Source organism: Salmo trutta, chromosome 17 (genome assembly GCF_901001165.1).
Source record: "Salmo trutta chromosome 17, fSalTru1.1, whole genome shotgun sequence".
NCBI classification, from domain to species: Eukaryota; Metazoa; Chordata; class Actinopteri; order Salmoniformes; family Salmonidae; genus Salmo; species Salmo trutta.
This window is the reverse complement of record NC_042973.1, coordinates 33,108,658-33,115,959: the sequence shown is the minus strand read 5'-3', so window position 1 is coordinate 33,115,959 and position 7,302 is coordinate 33,108,658.

Below are 7,302 nucleotides of genomic sequence, written 5' to 3'. Positions count from 1 at the left end.
AATTGACTTGTTGGGGATAAAAGGCTGTGTGTGATGACATAATTCGAATAAAAATATATTTTGCATTTAAATTCCCATGTACCGAATAAAAACTACAAGTTAAATGGGTTTCCATTTCATTTTCAACTCTACTGATGGCTTTCTCACAACCAAATGTTGCGTTATATAGTGAGTGTGCCCACTCTGGTATTGGCACATGCACTCTAGCCAACAGCTTGCAGATACAGTGCGGGCAGGGTGCGAATTACGGGGGAGACAGAGGGCGCTCAGCTCCCCTGAATGAGACCGTAGCTCCCTTAAATGCAGCTAAAGTCTAACCTTGGAGAGGTCTCTAAATAATGCTAATTTAACCATTCTCCTATTTGTTTAAAATGCAGTGGTAAATATGTTTTACAGTGGTAAATATTAAAATAAAAGCTTCCAAATGAAACAAACACCCACACCTCTCTGTCATAGTTGAAACTATTTATTTCTACATGGCTGCACAAACGATCTCCCTGTCCATGGCGCTGTCCACTCAGGTTTGCTGAATTTCAGGTCTCAGCTGAGGTCTCATAGATTTTCTTTTGTATTTGCTAATTTTCCCCCCCAAATTTCCATGCAACCTTGATAAAAATAGCCTGAGTTGCAATACATGACATTTATCCATTGATTTATCATTGTTTGCGTTTGTCAGTCAGCTGTTTAGAGGGCTCATTGCTTTGTTTTTCAGGTGCGAGCAGGTATTGGTTTTCTCTGTGCTGTCTGTGGCCAGAAGTAGTAGACCATTTATTTTCTATCTATATTTGTTTTCTTTTCTGGACAAGCTGATGATGCCGCCAATATCACTAGACAACTAGCCTACAGCTAGACCCAAATGCGCATCTAATCCATCCAATATTAATGAAAGTAGGACTATAGTTCTCCTTTGGTTAGAAGCATTCAATTTAGCAATAGAAGCCTACATGATTTTGGATTTGTGTGCCCATGAGAACTGTTTTCATGGCAAAAAACAGTGCATTTTACGAGATCTCCAAGATCCAGGAATTGTACAGGGTTTAAGTTCAATGTTCTAATTAAATTGGTAAATGCCTAATATAGACAAATAACACTGTCATTAATGTAAGGAAAAAAAGGTAGTGTTTAATGTCACACGATCTGTGAAGACTCCAAGCATTCAACTCATGAATTATGGACAACTCATGAACTAGGGTGTAAACATGTTTTGATTCAACTCCTACCTATGTATCAGTGGAGGCTGCTGGGGGGAGGACGGCTCATAATAATAGCTGGAATGGAGTAAATGGAATGGTATCAAGCATCAAACATGTGGTTGATACCATTCCATTGACTCCATTCCAGCCATTATTATGAGCCGTCCTCCCCTCAGCAGCCTCCACTGTTGTGTATTATATTGAATGTAGGCTACCTGTTCTGCATGTGTTCATGTGTGTAAAATTGCCTCGGCTGAGAGGGTAGGCTACCAGCAGTGCTGTAGGCCTTGTGGAGGGTAAACAACTAAACGCAGTTTAACCACCTTTTTCAGAAAAATGCATTGAAAGAATAGGGAGTGTTTATTATTTCACTGCGATCAGCAATCAGTTTTGCCACCTATTTTCTTACATAACTGGCTACGTTAGGCCTATTTCAAGTTCATGGTAATAGGCCTACACATTGTGGCCTAATCTAGTAAATTCATTATGTTTTTCCCGCCACAGTTTCAGCCCTATTTCAGGTGTCCTGACTTTTCAGGCTACAAAAAAGGTACATTTGTAAGCAAGACACATCAATTAATGTAGGCCTAATCAATGGAAATCGCTGAATGACATTAGGCACAACTTCTGGTGTTTTGTCAACAGATTTCCATTCATCAAATGGCACGAGTATACATGCATTGCACTGCTTGAATTATTTTGGAGAGGACGAACATGCACAGGTTGCCTACTTTTTGAAGTGATTTGTTTGAAAATCAGATGAAGGCATCATGACTGGTTGTTTTCATGCCACACTAAGAGTAACGTTTTGTGTGGATAGTAGATATTTATAGTACGTGATAACACTCAACAGTGAACCTTTATATATTCTTACAGGACTACAAGGCCAGTAGGCCATCTGTGTCATATTGTACTTTATTGAAGAAACAATGCCTGAATTGGAAAGAAATTTGGTAGGGAGAGTAATTTTGTATTATTTGGAAGTCGTTATCTTAAAGGGATACATTAGGGATTTTGGCAATGAGGCTCTTTATCTACAGTACTTCCCCAGAGTCAGATAAACTCGTCGTTACCATTTTTATGTCTGGGTGCAGTTTGAAGGAAGTTGCTAACTAGCGCAATGGTTAACTAGCGTTAGCATGCTAGCAGATATCCATAGACTTCCAGTCATTGCACTAAAGCTAGTTAGCATTGTTAGCTAACTAAATCATTGTAATTGACATACGCTACATTTCAAGTCTAATCATTTTATTTCAGTTGTAATCTGTCACATTCTTCCATCTATCTTTTTCATATTTCTATTTTGTTGTTCTTGATAAGATGTTATTTAATTGGGGCCGGAGTATGAACGCAGAATATGACCATTTCCCATGCCACTTCTGCTGTCTAGTATCAAGCCGTCTTGACACCGTAACAGCGTCAGATCAGCTGGTCTTCAAGTTTTATTTCTCCGTTTTGTCGTTGCAACCAAGATTATTTTAGCACGGAGCTCTGTGAAATCTCCCGTTAGTAGCGTGTTAAGAAATTCAGCGATAACCTACAGGTAATATGCAGGTCCTGCATTTACTTAGCAATCCCGCCTGTGGATCTAGTTTAACACTGCTACTTAGTGTGTAAACTCACCTAAAAGTAATCTCTCTCACACTCTCATGATCCGGCTCCAATCATTCTACCCCCGTCACTCCCATGGAGACTACATGCACATGATGCCCTAGGTCCGTGGATTCAAGTACGTCTCTCACACACAGATATTTTCTCTGCAGTCAATTTGATCTAACCTCTGAACCCTACACCACGATCACTGAGCTGTGTAACTTGGAGAAGCTGAAGCCATACTACCAGTCTCTCATTGACAAGTACGGTTCTGGGGTACTAAAGTGGTGACACACATACAGAGCTCTGGCCTGACATTCACACATACACCTCACATACTTCATAAACCAACTAACTTTATCACAATCCGTCTCTCACACATACCTTTAAAAAGATGCACAGCAGCAAAACCAGCTTATCTCCTCAGAGATAGTGTGATCTATTACCTTTTTCCCCAACACACCAGGACAGCCTTTACTATGTTACGTCATCTTTAGTGAACTGTATTCTCTTCTAATGACAGAACACGTAAATGAAATGTTGTTCGTTGCTTAGGATGCTGATTAGAATTAATATGGTCTATGACGAACTGTCAGATTACTTTGACGGGGTCTTATTATGAACAACCAATGTATACATCTCCTATCTTTATTATGAACGATACAAAAACATTAAAACATTTTACATACACTTGGTTGGAAAGGGCAAAGTGCAGAGTTGGTGATTCAGTACATATCTGGCAGCAATGAAGCACAGTCACACACAGTTAACATGTACCACTATAAGGACATTGACAAAACAGAAGTTACTTCCTCATGATTGTCATCATACTATAGAAAATAATAAATATATTTTCTTTTCTAATGAAAAAAAATATTGTTAAATGTAGAATAAAGCACCAGCTAATGTTTGAGATGATCGATAGTCTAAGTTCTTTGGTCAGAAGGTTACTGTAGGTTACAGAAGGTTACCATCTTGAATAGACCAACATATAATTGGAGGACACAGGATGTAATCTTTACTTGTCATTTATTAGGAACTGATTTACCACCACTATCTATAATGGAAACCAATACTCAACTATAGCAATCTCTATTGCTCACAGAACGGTTACCAACCTAGGACCGGTGATAGCACTGCCTATTGGTTAGATGAGCCAGCATCATTTATCACTCTATAACACTCTTCCCCCCATAAATCTGAACTAACTCTAGTTTAACATTTTCATATTTAACACCTACTGTATGAGTATTCCAACAACAATAACAGTAACCATTCTCATTGTCACTGGTAAGTAGATTTCACTTAGCATCAATAACATAACCTTACAGTGTGTTTCTTCTATCAACTGAACAACATTTGCATTGTCTTTTCACTTTTGTTTATTGGAAGTAATGGTAGACTACCTTACTTCCTAAAGGAGAGAGCGTCGCAATTCTCCTCTATGTGAACCTTTATTGGTTTCCTTAACAAGTTCATTGTCCGTTGGTGGCCGTGGAGTACCTGTGTCCTGAGGTAACGCCTCGTCTGCTGGACTGAGCTCTTTGTTGCGTGTCACTGGCTCTGCATAGTCCTGTTCCTGTCTGCTGTCCTCGTCTCTGTTGTCTGTCACTGGCTCTGCCTAATCTGTTTCCTGTCTGCTGAACAGCTGATCAACGTGCCAACGTACTCCTCTACCATCCCCCTCTAGTACAGTGTATGACACAGGCCCTGTGATTTCTTGAACCAGCCCAGGTATCCATTTAGGTCCTTACCCAAAGTTCTTGGTATATACTGAGTCTCCAACTACAAAACTGCAAGCTTTTGCATTTTTATCATGGTATGTTCTGTCCTGCTTGCTTAGCCTGCACCTTACTCTTTAGGTCTGGATTCCAAAGATGGCGCCAAAGAACATGGCTGACGTTTTACATTCTCCCAACAAATTGTGCAATAATTCGTTTTTTTTTTTTGCGTAACTTATTTTTGTACTTATTGTGTACATAATGTTGCTGCTACTGTCTCTTATGACCGAAAATAACTTCTGGACATCAGAAAAGCGATTACTCACCGCGGACTGAAAGAAACTTTTACCTTTAACGAGTCTGACGAGAAGGATATCCTGCTTTCACTGGAGCAGGCCCAGATCCACGCCTTTTGCGTGAAGAAAGCGAGCAAAGTCCCAATGCCCTCCATTCTCCTTGCTAACGTGCAATCGTTGGAAAATAAAATTGATGACCTACTATCAAGATTATCCACCCAACGGGACATGAAAAACTGTAACATCTTATGTTTCACCGAGACGTGGCTGAACGAAGAAACGGACAATATAGAGCTGACGGGATTTTCCATGCACCAGCAGAACAGAGACGCTACCTCTGGTAAGACGAGGGGTGGGGGTGTGTGTCTTTTTGTCAATAACAGCTGGTGCGCAATGTCTAATATTAAATAAGTCTAGAGGTATTGCTCGCCTGAGGTAGAATACCTTATGATAAGCTGTCAACCACACTATCTACCAAGAGAGTTATCTGTATTATTCGTAGCCGTCTATTTACCACCACAAAGCGAAGCTGGCACTAAGACCGCTCTCAACCAACTCTATAAGGCCATAACCCATAATGTCAAAGGGGAATTATGTGTTTTGAAATTATTATAAATTAATTAAAAATGAAAAGCTGAAATGTCTTGAGTCAATAAGTATTCAACCCCTTTGTTATGGCAAAACTAAGTTCAGGAGTAAAAATATGTCAAACAAGTAACATAATAAGTTGCATGGACTCACTTTGTGTGCAATAATAGTGTTTAACATGATTTTTGAATGACTACCTCATCTCTGAACCCCACACATACAAAATTATCTGTAAGGTCCCTCAGTCGAGCAGTGAATTCCGAACACAGACTCAACCACAAAAACCAGGGGGGTTTAACAACAACAAAAAAAAGTGGACCTATTGGTAGATGGGTAAAAGAAAAAGCAGACATTGAATATCCCTTTGGGGAATCATGGGGAAGTTGTTACTTACACTTTGGATGGTGTATTAATACACCCAGATACAGGCGTCCTTCCTAAGTCAGTTGCCGGATCGGAAGGAAACTGCTCAGGGATTTCACCATCAGGCCTATGATGACCATCAGGCCTATGGTGAGCCCAAGTGCCGGGATTTATATGCCCTCCAAATAAAGTTTGGTTGACCAAGATTCAAAGGTCAGATTAGGAAGGAAGAGGTGGTGTTTGCTCAGTTGTGCCTAGGACATTGTACATCAAACTCATTCTGGTTGGCAAGCATGTGAATGGTTTGTGTGCGGAGTGTATGGTTGACGGCAGTACCGGTATGTGGAAGAGGGGAAAAGATTGATATGTAGGGTTTAGTGCTTGGCTCCTTTTTTTATTTTTCTTAGTTGTACAGGATTAGGTAGGAGGGTTTAGTTTTTCTTAATGTTAGTTATTTTGTTTAAAGTCCAAACTGAAATAGCTAACTATCCTTACTTAAAATAATAGCTAGTTAGGTAACTGTTGGCCAGTAAATGACTGGGACGTTTACCATGGAAGTAATGGTTGAGTCCAACTCAATGGATGGCAAATTCGACTCTCTGTTAGATCAACTTTGGAAAGAGTAATAGCTACCCGGTCTGTTTGTTGAGAACACTCTAATGCAGTTAACATTTTCAATTTTGATTTATTTAATTGTGATTTATTCAACCCAAATGAATAAATCCTTTGGTGGCATCCCATATAATCTGGCAGTCAGACAGTTTTTAATGATCATTATGAATTAATTTAGTTCAATTTCAAATTGATCACAGAATGTAAGTTTTTGTAGAAATGAAATGTTGAATCGCCACCTTGTGGCTCTTTTAGGAGATTCGGACATTTGTAATTGGCAGTAGCAGGTGTGGTTAATAGACAAGCTCATATGTCAAATTGCTATTGTCTTAAAAGAGAAGTTAACTTTTTTACAACCAAATCTCTATTTTTGATGTAAATGGCATGTTATAGAAGGGCCCAGACATGTTTTGTGATTTCACATGTTTTTGAGAAACTACATGCTTTTAGAAACAGCAAAGCTCTGAGTATAGTGATGCAGGTCTTTAGATGTTATACACATGAAATTGTATCATTCCGAACGATATATTCCATGTTCTTGTGACTCGAGCATACCTCTCCATCCATTCTGCATGTAACTGCCAAAATAAAGGAAACACTTGAGTAAATGAGGGCTACAAAGTATATTGAAAGCATGGGGTGCTTCCACACAGAAGGTTTCAGACACTTGTAGAGTCTATGCCAAGGCGCATTGAAGCTGCTCAGGCGGAATAACGCCATATTAAGACGCTTTATGTTGGTGTTTTCTTTATTTTTGCAGTTACCTGCAGCAGCAGGCTAGACGGAAAATGGAACAGGCAATGGAACAGGCGGATAGGGGAAACATGACATTGATGTAAATGGCATGTTACAGAAGGGCCCAGACATTGTGTGTGATTTCATGTTTTTGAGAAACTGGATTGTGGATGTCTTATTAGATTTGTCCCGCATGTCCAA